The sequence below is a fragment of the Anas platyrhynchos genome, chromosome 1, assembly GCF_047663525.1.
Source record: "Anas platyrhynchos isolate ZD024472 breed Pekin duck chromosome 1, IASCAAS_PekinDuck_T2T, whole genome shotgun sequence".
Taxonomy (NCBI): domain Eukaryota; kingdom Metazoa; phylum Chordata; class Aves; order Anseriformes; family Anatidae; genus Anas; species Anas platyrhynchos.
Genome location: NC_092587.1, coordinates 162,682,017 through 162,700,161, shown reverse-complemented (window position 1 = coordinate 162,700,161; position 18,145 = coordinate 162,682,017).

Below are 18,145 nucleotides of genomic sequence, written 5' to 3'. Positions count from 1 at the left end.
CTGTCACAAAGGGAAGAAAAGGGAGACAAAGAAGAAGACAGATCTGTAAAAGAGGAAATGCAGTTTTGATTAAAGCTATAAAGTGATGTGAAATAATCACAGTGTGATTTCTCGATTAAAATGAGGTGAACTATTCCAGGCAAATAATTTATTTGATGACCTAAATCCCATTTAATAATAAAAAATCCCATACATGGAACTCAGTTGCTACTTGGTATTATTTGACTGCGCAAAGATATTTCATCACATAAATTGGACAGAAAATCCTGCTTTAACTGTGCTTGTAACTCATCACTATTTGACTTTTGTGGTATGTGTTTTGGGCATCAAATTTTTATGGTATTGTTTTTACTTTTTTATGAGATGGTGAAAACTTTTTTTTCAGCAGGTGAAAGAGAATTGCTGATAGTCTGGTGAATACTTCCAATAACATCCTCATGTGAACATGCTCACAGGAGAACTTCATCTGGCTTTCACTTTCTTTCAACTTCTCAGTAAAGCATAACATGTTTATGTGTATCTTCACAGGAACATGATGAAAAATCTGTATATATCATTTGAATAAATTTGTAGGTTTAATCTTTTTTTTTCTTTCTTTTTTTTTTTTTTTTCTTTTTCTTTTTCTTTTCTCTTTTTCTTCCTCACATCTGTCCAGGTTGTTTTCATGCTCTTGTGTTGTGTTTTTATTCTGATACTTTCTTGTCTGACTGTAGCGTTTCCTCCTCATACAGTATCCTGCTTCATACACTGTGCCTGATGCCAGAATGTTGTATTTAGGTATTTTATGGTTCTTTGAAAACCACTTTCCTTTGTCTGCATATAAAAATGTAAAATCAGCTACCTCCTGTGCTCCCAGGTTCACCTAAGAACAATCATTATATACAAAATCATCTATATTTTTTTTTTATAGCTGTTTTCAGATGTCAAGATAGAAGATTTCTTTTGGTTTTATTAGCACCAGTTTCTTTCTTTCTTTTATTGTCTTAATTAATTGCCTTGAAATATGCTTCACCACGTCACAACATGCAGTCAGCATGCAGAATATACATTTTTACATCCAAGGAATGAACTCTCTATTTTCCTTTCTAAAAGCACTGTTATTTGAATCAAGGTAAATCACCAGCTTTTATCTGCATCTCTTGACTGCTATTTAAGAGGATTAGTGGCACTGGTGAGCTTTGTAAGAACAGCTAAGAGTAGCGGGATCAATTGCAACCCATAGTCTGAAATCAATGAAATGTGTCTCAGTAAAGCTGACTGATTCACAGGTCACTATAGACTGCATTATCCTGGCCTTACTCTGTTACAAGATTAGACCCAGAAATAATCATAAGTGAGAATCTTTCTGCTCTTTTGAGCACTCTTTACACTCCTGTTGCCATTTCTGCGGTAAAGAAACTTCAGAGACAGAGCAAGAGCAATATCACCATGCAAATAACGGATGCTTTATCCTTGAAGTCCTCTGCTGAGGGAGACAGACAAAGTATCATGTTAGCTCTGTCTGCAAAGAAGAGGTCAAAGAAAATTGACAAACTTAGGAGTGGTGTCACCTTATCTAGAAACAGAAAAGCACACATAGGGGGAAGAGAGAGAAGCTTTTGGATGGTGTTAAGTCAGTCGTCTTAACTGTGTTGTATTTAATGACTTCAACTTACACCCACTTGGGATCTCCCCATAGTGTTGCTGAGGGCTGTTTGTAGAAGCCCATGTATCTGATGAGCTTTGCTATCAGTAACCATAGACCTGAATAGCCTTCAGAAAATAAAGTAGACAAAGAAAATTGCTATTATTGCTTTAATTTGCTGTGCAGTCTTTACAGTGAGGCTGCACGCCATTGGGTACTTCCATGAACTGGAAGTGTGCAGAGCAAAGCTCGTGCCTGTGTGGAGTCCAGGTTCCAGGAAGACAGTGCCGGCAGGGTAAATTATACATCCTATGAGTCTTCTGATTTTGCAAAGGTTTAAGCAAGTGCTTTGCTCTGGCCACGTCATAGTGCAGCACTGCAGCAATAAATCCCAAGAGTGGGCTGGCAAGCCAACAAAATCATACACAGAAATGTGGTGAACAAGGGTGAGGAAAATCCAGGAAGATGATAAAAAGGAAAAAAAAAAGGATAAAGGATAAAAAGGAAATATGAGTTTATAAAATGGTATGAAAACCTTGATGAAAGTTATTTCACTGGAAGGCATGCAAAATTACTGGTCGGTGTCAAAAGGCACAAAGAGGTTTTGTGAGGGGGATTGTTCAAGCTTCACAAACCTCTGTGCTCTTTCAACAAGAAAAACTACTTCTGCTGGATACTCACATCTGTCTGAAGGGAAAATTGTATCTTTACAATTGAGCATCCATAAACACCCTTGTAGTCAATGAAAGCAGAAAAGATGGCAAGAATGTGGTTCTGTTACAGACTGTTCTGCTTAGTAATGTAATATCTATAATGCACTGGACTAAGTGTTATCAGGGTGACTGTGTTCATAAATAAAGGTAAAGAACAGTTTTTATTTTTTGTTTTTGTTGACATGTGTTAAAGCTCCTCCCTGAACTCCAATATTGCCAGCACTGCTTAATAAACGCATTAGTCTAATGAATGTAAATTACTGTTGGACTGACACATTCTTTATGTAGAAAATAAAAAAAAATAGAAATTGGAAGAAATATTGTGTTATCTAATATACGGAAATCCATAAAAGTAGCTATTAGCTTTGAAATGAGAGTAGAATGTGAAATTTATTAAATGAAAAAATACAACAACATTACTTTTATGTACCATGTATTCATTTCCATGGTTAAGGATTAGCACACATATTGTAATAAGAAGCTCTCAATATGGAATCAGAGACTGCCAGCATGGGTGCAATAAACTTTTCAGAATGGTTCATAAGATTATACTAATTAGGGATAATCTAATTTGAACAATTTTTATCTTCTCAAAAAGTAATATGATGTCACTCTATGGGAAGAGTCACTATCCAGGCTCCGGGGACATACTAAAAAAACCACACATGTTATCTGTAATATTAAAAATTATGGTTGATCCAGGAGACAGTCTTAGATCTACCCTTCTCCTCTCAAAAGATCCACCATATAGACTGTTAAGCCCCCATAATTATCTGCCCTACTTGTGACAAGCATGGGCTAATCAGTCTCTGAGGGAGTTTTCCTGCAGATCATTGAGAAGTGTGTGTATGCCTCACATTGCTTATCAAGCTATTTTGTACGCAGTATCACATAAGAGCTGACAAAAGTTCATTATCCTTATCTGGACTAGAATGACTCCAAATTAAGGAAAAAGAGATATGCTTTTTTTTCTTTTATATCTTTCCTTTTTTATTTTTGTAATAAACAAACAAACAAACAAAAATATATCTAGCTTGCATTACAACAAAGAAGATCTCAGCTAAGGAAAAAACAAGCTAGGTTCTAACTGACTTTAATCCCATATTAAAAGATTAGAAAAAACATCTGAAGAAATCAGAGATAGTCTAATTGAGGTTCTCGCCTTTAATCCTGTGAGTAGACTCCCCCTTGGATACCAAGATCTGTCAGTGCATAGTCTTGGGAATTCTCCAAGGAAAAATAAACCATGAGAAATGGACATACAACATGTTATCTCACATTTAAAAAGAGATAGAAAGAAAAAAAAAAGTCTCATAGCAATATCAAAACATTCTTTCCTAAGAAAGAGAAAAAAATAAGGTATAATGTAAAATGAAAACAAAGAAGCAGATTAGAAGAACTACAGAACCACAGTTATTTTGGAAGTTCTTTGATAATGCCTACAAATGTAACCTGAAAGCACATCAACTGGCTTGCTTATGTTTTCCCCATTTAGACTAAACTGTCATTTGTATGAGTGTATTTCCTTTTCACTAGCATATGTATTTTCATTAGGCTATCTGAAATGTAAGTCTATTAGTGTTAAAATTATATTTTTTGAACAATATTTAAAATAAATGATAGAATAACCAGTGCGTGCAGGAAAAACAGATGGTAGATGTATATTTTTCATTCAAATTTTTCTGACAAAGGGCAAAAGAATGTATAAAAATTATGATTCATACAAATTCCCTGTAACTTGAAAGCCCCGCTTTCTAATATTAAAAACTACTAAAAAGAAGGCACACTTCATAATGATGAAAATGAAAACCAATAAAATTAAGCTGAGATACTGTCAGTCACTAAAGCTGCACCAGTCTGAAAGGGAGTGACTACTATGGCAATCTATCCATTTGACTGTAAGCATACCATTTACAGACTAGAACTGGAATTCTAACACTTGCATAACATGATCCTCTTTAACTGCCCATTGCTTTTAAAAACATTCTTCATTGCAAAAAAAAAATAAAATATATATATATTTATATTTGTTGATCCCTAGCAGCAGGGTTAAACACATTTTTCTACATGGCTATTATGTAGTGGATACATGGAGATGAATTGTGTGATGATAAATAGTTATTCAATATTTTGAGAAACCCAAGATTTTTTTTTGTGACAGGTCAGATATAACGGCAGTGTCTTAATTTGACCAAAGATGAAAGAATAATATTTTAGGATTATGCTTTCATGCTGTATATATGTGTAAAAACAAAGAGAAAAGAAGTAGAGTAAAACATGAAAAAAAAAAAAAAAAAGCAAACTAAACAAAAACCTCATTAAAAAAAGGACTCATCAGAAGGTATTTCAGTATAAAAAAATCAAGGTAACATTACAAGCAATAAATATAAAAGAAGTTCAGAACAGTTGTTTTTATTGCCTGGAAAATTACTGTGATTCACGTTTCTAAATTATGTAAAGATATATAGATAATGGAAATATGAACTCTATAAACATAAATGCGTTTTGTCTTCCATTCAACATATTCTATACTAATATATGGCAGGGTTAAATCACTGCATGTTCAGAAAATTTTCTTTTATTTCCCCTATAAATTAATTCAAGATGTGAGAATGTCATTCTGAAAATTTTAATACGCAACTTAATATTTTATTAACAATGTTTAAGGAAAAGATTCATATGTTTCACTTATCTTGTTATAAGGCACTACAAAATGTGGTAGGAATCAGTGTAAGACAGCAATTCCTATAGCTTGGCATAAAGACTATGAAGAAATTAAAACAGTCTAATGCTCTTAGTATTTCAAAATTTATGACAGCAGTGGGAAAAATAAATAAATAAATAAGCCACCTAAAAGTGCCTGATCCAACGTGTCTGGCATTGGCAGGCTTTGCTGTTTTAAAGGAGAGCTTTGTCTGTGTGAGATGTATAAGAAGTGACATTGCAGAGTACAAGAACAGCAGAGTCCCAACCCCAGGTCTCTGGGAACCTTGTGGATAGGCTGAACACCTTAAAATGACATTGAATTAAACAGGAATGGAAGGTACTGAACATGCATTGAATTCAACAGTAGTTGAGTTTCTCAGCACTTTGACAGATCAAGACCCCAATTTTTATTTTGTCTTTCATAACAAACAATGCCTCAAGGCAAATACATATGGGAAGAATTTTGCATGCAGTTAATTGTTCACTAGACATAAAAATAACTCCTTATTTTTAATGAGACCCAGACACACACTGACCCAGTCATTTTATTCTCTGGTGTGGACTTCTTGGCAGTTATCAACAGTATGAACTGATTGGGAGTAAGATTTGTTTTCATCTCAGGGTAGTGGTGAATTTCATGAGAACTAAACCCATGTGGGACTGTGTGAATTCTGCAAGGGGAGCAGGAAGGAACATTGCACCTTGCTGACTGAAGCAGATAACTGAAGCATTTTACTATAATTTCTTCCCATAAGTTGTATTAAAGGCAGCCAAGACTTCCATATTTTCTTACAAATATCGACATAAATAAGGAGTAAAAAGAAGAGGAACAATTTATTTGAAGTGAGGGATTTCATTTGTTAGCATTTGATCAAAGAGTTGTATAACAGTTTGGTAAGATATACAGTGCTAAAGCAATGGACATATTTAATCATAGTACAGCATGCATATTCAGAAATATTCTTGCATTGGTAGGAATAAAATTTTTGAAAAAAATCTTAAAGATAGGTGCAGAAAGCCAACAAATTAATAATGAGCCCATATTTTGTTTGGAAAATTTGATAGCCTATTAAAACTGCTTGCTTCACTGTGGTCTATTATCTGAAATGCTCTCTGCAATGATACATAAGACCAATGACTTTAAATTAATATAAGGTAGTTGGGATGAAAATTCTCTGTGCACAGTATAATTCTAGTAAATGACAAAATAATTAAATAATGTATGCAACAGACTCCAAAGGCAGATGCTTATGGTAATATAACACATGATAATATTGAATGCTATGTGAAGAAGAGAAAAGACCAGCTTCTGCTCTAAGATGTCTGCATTTGTTGCTTCTATTGAAATGTCATCTATCAAGGCACATAATTTAATCTGTATGTGGTAGAAGCATGACTCCAAGATAGCTAGCAATGTGACCATTCATTGCTAATGGAGGGGAAAAAGATTTCCCATTCTGTTAAAATGAGTAGTCCAGTTTTGCATTTCCTCATCCATTGAGTCGGAGACTTTATAGCTTTATTTACTGAAGAACTGTTACTTAAGGACTGCTTTTTTTTTTTTTTTTTTTTTTTTCCATATAATTAGGACATTTGCATGACTTTTGATAGTGGAACATGTTAAGATTTAAGCATCATGTCAGTAATTTATCCAGATGAGATTTCAAAAGCTTACTCGTTTCTGTAAGGTGAAATTTTGCTTTCCAACCATTAAGGATAATGCAGGTAGAAAGTAGACACATTGGCTTGAATGCATCTCTGAGGTACTTTTTTGTTTGTTTGTTTCTTAGTTTTTGTATAGCTTGCATTTTTTTTTTTTTTTTTATGTGGTGCTGAATGACAAACATTTAAGGTAAGAACTTGTAACTTAAGAACTTGTAAAGAAAATGGATGTCTGATCCTCCATTAACCTATATTTATGTTTATAAAATTTATATTTTCACATATAAATTTTCACATATTTCGCAGATCTATGTGCTTGGAGGTATGCTATTTATGTTTCTTTATAATATAATATATATATGCACACATATATATATTCTCTTAAATATATGCACACAGAAAAATCTGAGTTCAAATAACTGATGTCTAAAGCTTTTCCCTTCAAATGATCTGTTCTTTCCTTTCAAATGAACATCTACTGCTAGAGAAGATTAATTGATTAACCTGCTTCACCTCCCTTTGCCATCTTCCTTTACCCCTTAAATTAATTTTGGATATTATTCTGACTCATAGGCCTTTAGTCATTCCAGGTATGTATCCAACCAGTTAGCATTCATGCATGTTAAAAGAGGAAATGCAACACAGTCACTCACATCCATCAAGACTACCTTAAATTACCCCTAGTTGTTCTAAATTGTTTCCTGTGAGTGGAATCTAGCCCTTTCATAATACTAATACATTTTGTTATCCAAGTTTTATTTCATGGAAAAGATTTAAATCTAGTGAAAATAAAAGGAGAGAAGAACACTCAAAAATTGTCCTCTTTATTTAGTAAGAAGTTACCAATAGGTTTTTCTTATGTCACAGCCTCAAAGTCAGAAAATGATTTTGCTCTCCAGTGATGCAATTTCTGGAGATCTGATACACTCTTTCCATTTGGCTCAGATCCTGTATTTTTTTTTTTTGTCAAGTAGTAGATGGAAGCTTATGGTGTGGAAAAAAAAAAAAAAAAAAGAGAAAAAAGAAAACCTCGTCAGATACCTTTGTTAAATATTTTATAAAGATGCCAGTGTTATGTATCAGCCTGTTTTCTTTCGTCTCCAAATTATAAAAAAATTAAATGTGGATCTCTTAAAGAGATACATCCAGATAGAAGGAAGATGTTAAATTTGGTCTTTAAATTATTTTCACATATTTTAGAGATTTTGAGTGATGTTATTTCTGAAGCTCTTAGTATTTAGGACAAAGTGGACCTGTAATTTTGAATTTGGGTTACTCCTATTGTGACAAGTACACAAATAAAACTTTATGCACACTTGATTGCTCTGTTTTCATTTATAAGGGGCAGATATATTAAAGCTAGCTGTAAAAGCTGTAACTCCTGAGATTTTTCAGCTTATGCTCCAAAAGTAGGTCTATCTTTCAGGCTCTGGCCTTGCTGACCTTCTACCACAGATAACCCTGTGATCTGGCTCCTCTTTCTGTAACTACCAGTAATTTATAAGGGGGAAGTGAGCATTTGATCCTAAGAGTGTTTTTCAGTGATGAGTCTCCATTGAAATTCCATTTATTCTCAATTGCCTCGCACATTTACAGCAAAGCTCCAGCAGAATGGGGCTAAGCAGGACATTTATTCGTGCAGCCCTATGGCCAAAACCATCTATGAGAGGATTGACTGAAGATGGGATGGACAAGAATACTCAAAGAGGTCTGAACATTGTGCAAACCAGCTGTTCTAGGTTTTGCATCATGGGCATAGCCCCAGACTGGGAGAACTCAGCAGATGAGGACTAGTAGAAATGCAGCTTATTTTTTTCTCTCTGAAAAAAAAAAAAAAAAATAAAAATCAATATTATGTTTTTTCTTCTTTGGCTTTAGTGCCCTGGTTCAGAGTTAGGCATACTAATTCATGCACTTCAAAATCTTCTGAAGTTTTCTTCACATACCTTCCCAAAAGATGAACTTTTACCTACTGCTATGCTGCCTGAAATGATTCCGTATCCTGAAATGTTAAAGTGCATCCAGAAAATTTTTAGTGAGCAAAAATTTAAGGGTTGTTAGAGAGAGGAGGGGGCTGAGTTTTGCTAACACCTGACTTTACTTTTTTATTTTTGTGGCCTTTTATATGGCATTGCAACATCTAAACTGTAATACATGCACATGCATTGTTCAATGCATCATGTGCCAAATGTATTGTTTGGTAAATTGTGCATTCTGTATCTTTCAATTTCATTTTATAGATAGAAAAATCGGGAAAATAGTTTATTGTAATTTTCATGTTGGTTCTGTTCCTATATTGCTAGGATGTCTTTCTGGTCTTGAAGAAAACAGGCTCAAGATCCTTAAAATTTAAATTCCTTCTGAAATAAAAATAAATAAATGGGGTTTCCTTGAATGAATGTGACTTACATATGTAAATTGAACTTCCTTTGACATCCTGACCAGATTGCCGACTTCACATTTTGTTTAACTGATGTCTATTCTATATTGCCTTTTTGTCCATTAGATATTTACTGAAGGGTTTGATTCCTTTGCCATTCATATTTTTAATCATTTAAATTTTATTGCTCTCATTTTAACAGAATTTTCTTCTGTCAGAATGAAACAAATATGCACTTTAGCAAGTTTATCAATTTAATTGTTTACATGATAGGTGTTCTTTTTAGGAAATTATATACATAATAAATTTAATGAAATAAAACATGCCATGAAGCAAACAAGTTTGTTTTGTTTCATTCTTTACACAAACAGCATTTAACATCCTGTGAATATTCCTTTTTCTTGCATATTTGTAAACTATTTTTCATGTAAGTAAATTACTTGATAGCTGTAACCATAATACTTGCAAAAATATTCCATAATCTCAATACTAAACAATTAAAATAAAAGTGATATTCTTTGGAAAATTGATGTCCCTAAAGATGAAAAAGGAATGTTAAATTTAATATGGTTCTGTTTACAATGTTGAGATAGCATTGCCTCGCTGGGTTTAGGACACCACACCAGAATTGTGTAAAGCTAAATTTTACATTTGTAGTTCATGGACATTGGAGGATGCACATTGGAGGACACACATTGGATGCATGACCAAGTTCACAGAAATATCCTGACGACCTGCGCAACTGTCAGTGCTCATAAGAGTCTTTTCAAGAGTTCTGTGACTGATGTGCTAAAAATTATGCAGCATTCTTCAGAAATGTGGGGAAGTAAGAAAAGTGTATAACAGGCTGCTTCTTTTAAAGTATCTTTCACCTTTCTTTGTCTTTACACATCAGGAATTTATCTTTCAGTGTCAGGCAAGGGTTATCCTTTCCCGTATCATACTAAGTTTCTTTTCATTAGTCCTCTCCCAATTTTTCATCCTGAAAGGACAAGTTACTGCCACAAAGCCTGGCTTATTTATTTAGAATCCCCTACTGTGCTTGCTTAGACAAGAACATCTTGGTGATCAGTGGTCTGGTTAAGTTTCACAATTTACATAGAGGCATAAGACTACCATGCATGCCAAATGACCTTAAACTTTATAAAGAAAATGTGAACAATAATACAAAAAGAGAGAAGAGAAGAGAAGAGAAGAGAAGAGAAGAGAAGAGAAGAGAAGAGAAGAGAAGAGAAGAGAAGAGAAGAGAAGAGAAGAGAAGAGAAGAGAAGAGAAGAGAAGAGAAGAGAAGAGAAGAGAAGAGAAGAGAAGAGAAGAGAAGAAAAGAGAAAAGAGAAGAGAAGAGAAGAGAAGAGAAGAGAAGAGAAGAGAAGAGAAGAGAAGAGAAGAGAAGAGAAGAGAAGAGAAGAGAAGAGAAGAGAAGAGAAGAGAAGAGAAGAGAAGAGAAGAGAAGAGAAGAGAAGAGAAGAGAAGAGAAGAGAAGAGAAGAGAAAGAAAAGAAAAGAAAAGAAAAGAAAAGAAAAGAAAAGAAAAGAAAAGAAAAGAAAAGAAAAGAAAAGAAAAGAAAAGAAAAGAAAAGAAAAGAAAAGAAAAGAAAAGAAAAGAAAAGAACTTTCCCTTCTTCTAGTGAAGATCTCTTCCTTTTATCTCCTAAACCGGATTGTTTAATGAATACCTTATTGCAGATAAGGAAAAATTTGAATCTCAAGCCATAGTGCCTTTTTAAGGCATGCACATTTATGATGTGCCATACAGTATACCCAATTTACATTGTTCTCTCCTAGTTTTGCAAGTTTTCACACCATGGAGTTTCTACATTCATGGCACTCAAATGTGGTATCTACACTTTTTATTTGCTTATACTCTGGTGAGCTTTTGCTCTTTCATTAGATCTTTCATTATATCATCTTTAGCTTTCCCATCAAACTGAAGCTTTTTGGTTTCATCTTGATGGCTCTGAACATTGATTTGATTGCTTATCTCATGTCGCTTCTTCCTAACATGCTTCCCACTCCCCAGACTGATGCAGAAACTTTCGAGCTTCCCTCCAACTTCCCATGTGTTTGAAATCCTTGTTTATGCTCTTTCTTTCCTACTAGTTCCTTTTACTCACAACAACTCCTGTCTCTATTAGATCCATACTTTCTTTCTTTTTTTTTTTTTTTTTCAAAACATGAAGAAAACTATGAAAACTAATTAAGTACTTATGCTATCACAGATTTGGAACAGTAAAGTATCTATCTGATCTAAATTATCACATTCCTGACATTGTGACTTTGGGTAGGAACATGTCACCAGGAGACAACTAAAATAATTCTGATGAATTGCATACTAGAAATGTCTGTTTCACTGCTATGGGTATAAAAGGGAACCTACGGTAACATACAGATGTTTATCCTATAGACACCAAATTTGTAGAGTCCACTATACATATTAACATTTTAATTAAGCACTGTACTACATAGGAAATAACTGCAAATATTAATACATAATGATACTTGCTAAGTTTCTGATATTATATATAAGGTAATATTGATTTTTTGAAGTTGGATATAAACCAATAAATATTTTCATAAAAAGAGGGGAAAGTTTAGCTTTTCTCTCTCATATATCTACGCTGTGCTACAGGGGTTTGGTATTTCTTTTATTCTCTCAGTTGAGAGACAGAGATGAAGATAGATATGAGCAAGCCTGATGTAAATAAGGGGTCAGTTATGTCCGCATTCTTAATTTGATACTTAAAATAATTTTCTGAGTGGTGTAATCTTCTAAATAATTGAGTATTTTCAATAATCTTTATGGTCTTCTGTATTACTCTTATTAACATTTCTACCATTTTAATGTCTGGGGGCACATCATGGACAAGCATTCCTTTATATATTCTTTATCCTACAGAATAACAGTGAAAAAAAGCTGGACTCTACAAAAATTTTACAGTTTTAATACACAGCAAAAGATAACTAGAAAGGACACCCAGCTAGTCACAAAAGACAAGGAAATATAACATTGCTTAGAAAAGGCTTATGTTACAAATCAGTAAAGCTGGTTTCGTGTCAGCCAAAATTCTAGCTTGTATGAAGTTCTGAAATATTTTATTTATGAAGTAGTGATATTGTTCAGGAATCAGTTTAATTGTGATTTTAAATAAAATATTTTCTTACAGGTCTAATACAACTGGTCAGTAAAGCTGTATCCAATTCTTTAAATTTCAGGTTTATTAGTTTATGCCATTGAAGTTACAGGCTCAGTGTAAAAAATAAAAAATAAAAATTATGAACTAAAATTCATCACTAAGTTAGACTTATTTAGACTAACTGATGATAGATGAGAGATGACAAAAATCTAAATTGAAAGTATTCTTAAAATGAGAGTTTAGCTAACTGGATACACTGAAATTAACTGTGTATTAAAATGAAAAACAGAAACAACTTTTACAATAAAAATCTCAACTAATGAGTTCTAATTTACATTAGAATATCTGTTTCATTGACTAACATTTGATCAATCTTAATGCATTTAAATCACAGCTTTGTCTCAGTCCCCAGCTACTGTTTGGATGTCAGGCTTGTTATGTTTGGCAGTGACACAAGCCTTAAGTCTTAAAACTATATCCTAAAATGGAATGTGACACTTCAGAGCTGAATGCTGCATTGCCTAATCTTCAGTTGTCTAGCCCTTAGATACAATTTAAACACCTAAATTAGGTGCAGTTTCTTTAAACAATGCATAGGAAAAATACCTTACAATGGGCTTTAAGACCATTAGTACACTTTGAGAACTTGTCTTGAATCTAACACTATGCATGTGAATAAGAACTATAGCTTCCAAGTTTGAACATTGAAGTAACTACTATATAACAAAACTGGAAAACCAATCCAATTACAGATCTCTCCCAGACAGTCCTTGATATAAATATCAATGAAGAGATATTTTCCATGTACATTTTGGGTTTAGGATCACCAAGTACAGATTAGTCTATCAGGGGTCACACATTTTGCTGATCTGTTGGATCAGAGGCACCCCTTAATGTGTTCATGGGGAGCAGAGAGAAGACAATGGGTAAAGCTTTGTCTCTGTCATGGTTTTGACTGGGACAGAGTTAATTTTCTTCACAGAGGATGACACAATGCTGTGCTTTGGATTTTTGATGAAAATCATGGTAATAAAACACTGATGGTTTTAGTTGTTGCAGAGCAGTGTTTGTACAGAGCCAACTTTTCTACTTCTCCTGCTGCACTGCCAGTGAGGAGGCTGGGAGTGCACCAGGAGTTGGGAAGGGACACAACAAGGACTGCTGGCCCAGACTGACCAAAGGGCTATCTCATACTATATGGTGTCATGATCAGCAATAAAAGCTGGAGTAAAGAGGAGGGGAGGGGATGCTTGGAGTGATGGAATTTTTCTTCCCAGGAAACGGTTAGGTGGGGTGAGCCCTGATTTCCTGGAAGTGACTGAACACCTGCCTGCTGATGGGAAACAGAGAATGAATTCCTTGTTTGTCTTTGTTTGCACATGCAGCTTTTGCTTTACCCAGTAAACTGTTTTTATCTCAGCCCCTGAGTTCTCTCACTTCTACCTTTCCGTTTCTCTCTCCCATCCCACCTAGGGAGCGTGATAAAGCAGCTGTGTGGTACTTAGCTACTTGCCAGGGTTAAACCACAACAATCTCCTATTTAGGACATCCAGCTGTTGAATCCTAGATCTTTATCACTACTCTTTTAGTTTAGGTTATAAAGATCTTACTTATATAATCTCTCCAGACATACTTTTGGATGCATGTATATATGTACACAAAGTGCTAATAATTATAGTCTGCTTTGACTATTCCATATAAAGTTTAGTTTAGGTGACCCTTGCAAGTTGGCCCGGAATTTTCATTGCTGTATGAAACAAAAATACTCTTCTTTCAAGGCAAACTGCAGGGCAGTCTGTATGCTTCAGTTTTTGTTTTTGTTTTTGTTTTTGTTTTTTTCTGGAACTGGGAATTGTTCTTAAAAAAAATTTGTTTCATAGCCAGTTTGGTGTGTGGTACTGTTGTAAAATCACCCCTGAAGCTTTGCTTCAGTCTGCTGCAGTCATAAACCAGCTTCCTGCACATAGCTGAGAAATTTTCCTGAGGGAGAAACAGGGCTGAAAAATGGGGTAAGGTTGAGGGTTATAACCATGCTGTAGTTTAAGGTTTGTTTTATGGTCAGATGTAAATGCAAATGCTTGACCCACTTGAGCAGAGTTCTGAAGACCATCACTTTAGTTTATCAAATTCCTCCAATTAGTCATTGTCCTTTAATTATCATTACTATTTTACTCACTGTTTTTAAAACTCCAAAGGATTAGTATAGAAATCTCTCTCTTTTTATTTTATTCTGTTTATCCCTTAAGTGTGATTCTCATCTCAGTTCAATTGCTTTTGAATGTATGAACGTAATGATGTTAGTTGGAGCAACTTAAATGTGAACAAGGAGACAGACTGTATCTTTTTGTACAACATTGTTAAAAGAATTTCATTGACCCTCAAGATTGCAAATTGTGAACACCTGGCCTGCAAATGGAGTTCAAACCTCAGAATTAAGAGCCTAACCTCTCTGTACTCTGCATAAGGACAGTTAAGCCCCTCAGAAAGTAATCCCACATGTCGAATTGAAGGCTATTACCTTATAAAAAGTGCTGAGGAATAGGTTCTCTCTGGTAGCCTGCCCATTTCCCAAGTTTATGACCTGTATCCAGACAGCAAAACAAGTACTTCTTGACTCTATGCAAAATCTTCTCCCAAATATAGTTTATGCTCATTTTACAGATCATTAAGCTGATTTCCTCATTTCAAAGTGCAGTTGTGGTATGCTTCATCTCTGTACCTAATTCTTCAGGCTGTAAAAGACATAACCCTCTTTCCATCCACATCTTCTGTCTCCCATGAGCTCCTGGCTCTTACTGAAGCTGGACCACATTAAAGTGAGGAAAGCAAGGTTCACAAGGCCATGAGGAGCACAAGCAAGGAGGTGGTCTCTGTAAACTACTGAGTATAGCTTTCATAGTGCAACATTATCCTGAAAATTGCTGTCCCTGAAGAACCACAAATCATTCCTTTTCTTCCTTCTCTCATATTTTAAAAGAAAAGTAACAATGACTACATTTTATGTGGAAAGTCCAATCCTATCAGTTTGTGTTATGGTGATAGATTCTGTTTTAAGCACCTCCTTGAATCTGGTCTTAACTGTAGTAAAACAGGTATTGTTCACAGGAAGAAATGACAAATATGTCAAAAGTACCAGTCCACTTTTTGAAATTATATTTCCATACAGTAGACTAGAAGTGATAAGCAGCAGGGGCAGCAACATCATATTGTTTCTTTGTTGCTTTGTATGGCAGTATTTTCCTCTGATCTTACTGCAAGGATGGTTTATTAGCAATGATACTTGTACCAATATTAATAAAGTATTTCCATAATGTCAATCAAAGAATTCCAAGTAATCTCTCTTCTTAGCTGCACTCCCTGTGGGTGTTATCTTATTTTCACATCAATGTAACTACAGAGTGGTTATTTATATACATAGCAAGTTAACACTCATATGTTAAGAGTCAGACATTTGAATAGATTCAACCATACAAAGGCCTGGATAAGAAATACACTGGTGCTCTTCGACGATGTTCTCATTTTACTCCATGAGATAGTTCACTGAAAGTTAGTGCAATTGCACAATACTTGTAAAAAAATAACAATGTCTTTGTCAAAAAAAAAAAATAAATTACTTTTCACAAGGGACCAAATCTAAGGAAACACCAAAGTAAGTGATATGAGATTATGAATAAGCAGATGCATCATTGGCTTTGTAATAATGTCTTCTAAAGTCAAGAGATCTCATTGCATCAGTGATAAATATAACTTTTTTTTTTTTTAGATTTGTATTCACCTAATTCATTGATCTATAAATTATTGCCCTAAGGAAAAAAAAATAATTAAAAAAAAAATGATAATGAGCATTTTTATGTGATCTCTGATTACAAGCAACTTGAGAACTTGGAAAACTGCAATTGCAGTTGTGAGAACAGTTTTTTTTATCATATGGCTTCTTAGCACTTTGTAGTATTCTCTCATGAGTGACTTAGTTGTGCTAACTCCTCTGTATACCAGCAATGAAGGAATGAGGACAATGAAAACTGAGTTACCTTTGACACATTTAGGCAAAAAGGCTTGTGTTTAAGTAGCAAGCCTTTCAACTTCTGAGATCAGAAGGGTCTAGGCAGCCTATATGAATGGTGTGGACAGACTGGTGGATGTTTGCATTGTTGTGATTCCACTGGCCCAGGTGTATGGTCTTTGAGGTCTTAGAAAAGAGAAAGCTTGTTATTTGAGCCACTCTCTTGTACTGAAACCTTTCTGTGAATGGGATTATAATGCAACTGAAGTGACTTTTTTCCAGTAAGAAGCTTCCAGGAGACACATTTCCAGGATGCTGTCCGTCTCTATTACCTGGATGCATGGCAATTTGAAGGCTCTTTTACAGATATTACTTGCAAATATCAACTGCTGTGACATTTGGTTGCTACAGCATTGAACTGGATTTAATAGTCTTTCGTCAAACAGACAAGATATGTATGGAGTCCAAAAACCAAAACTAAACTGGGATACTAATTGTCCTGTGTGAGTACAGTTACTGTGGTGGAAATGGAAGTGGATAAACAAGGAATTCATAGTTCAACTATAGTAAAATTATAGTCTTCCTTAATTTCCTTCCAATGTTTTGCTTGTTGCCTTTTTGCACTGCTACCAGACTTCTTTATTTGTGTTGATGTTAATTAACATGACCTCCTAAATAATCAACCTATCATTGTTAAAATAAGAAGGTTGCACACAGAAAGAGATGTTGTATACAGGTGAGGACTAAGCAGAAAATGTTGTAGCAATTTGCTGAACACGGAGGCTTATTGAGGATGCAGTCCTGAATAATACACACTAGCTTTGCTCTTCCCCCTTTAGTGTGTGTAGAGAAGCCATGAATCATTCATGGTCTCCCAGCTGAGCGGGGCTTCAAAGGGGCTGGTTGTGATTGGGTGTCCTGGGTGAATTGCCGCGCTGCAGAAACGCCTGCACCCCCAGCACTGGAGGGGTGAGGAAGCACTTTCATCTGGGCCTCCAAAGTGTTTCGGGTCACAGTTCACCAGGAGATAACGATGTAGATGTACATTCAGAATTAGCTGCAGAGATACCTGTGTAGCGCGGTGTGGAAAAGTGAGCCAGTTAGATCCCTAGTGGATGCTGTGAATCAATTACTGTATTCTGAATACAAGGTTGGCTGCAGGGGATAAACAGATGTCAGAGAATTTTTCCCTAATAAGACCATAGTAATAGAAGAGCACTGTCAGCTTCGTTTTACATTAAAAATCTCATTTCCTCTTTATATGACCAATTTTATTAGGCCTCTAAACAAAGATATTTTATGTAACTGATAGCTGTATAATGAGAATAGTATCATTAGATTTCTTTTTTTCTTTCCTTTTTTTTTTTTTTTTTTTTTTTTTTTTTTTAACAAAGACTGAAAGAAACAGTAGAAATGAATCTAAGAAAAGTTGTAAAGAATGTGTATAATTTAGAAAGCTGGATGACCATTTCTTTTCCTTTCCAATGAAATTACTGAATGGCTTACAGCTTCCTTTCATGCTGAATCACAATCACCTACACTCCAGAGCAAAATATTCTTTGAACAAAAGTTGATGCTCTGTTCTGCCTCTGCACTTTCTGCATATTTTGCCAGATTCTCAGATTCTTGTATACACAGCTGTGGTCAGAAACAAGAAAGAGCTCAGTTTTAGTTAATGAAGCTTCCAACAGATCACACACTTGCAGGCAGCACCATATGCTCTCTATTTTTCATAACCTCACAAATATCAAAATATCAGGATATAGGAACACTGTGTCCTTCTGTGTGTTTCGAGAATAGAAGTGATGAACAGTTAGAGATAACCCTATATCTGTTATCACACTCTCTCAAACAGAACAGGATTTCAATATTTATAGCAAATAATTTGCAAAAACTGAAACAATGGATTAGGAGGATACCTTTG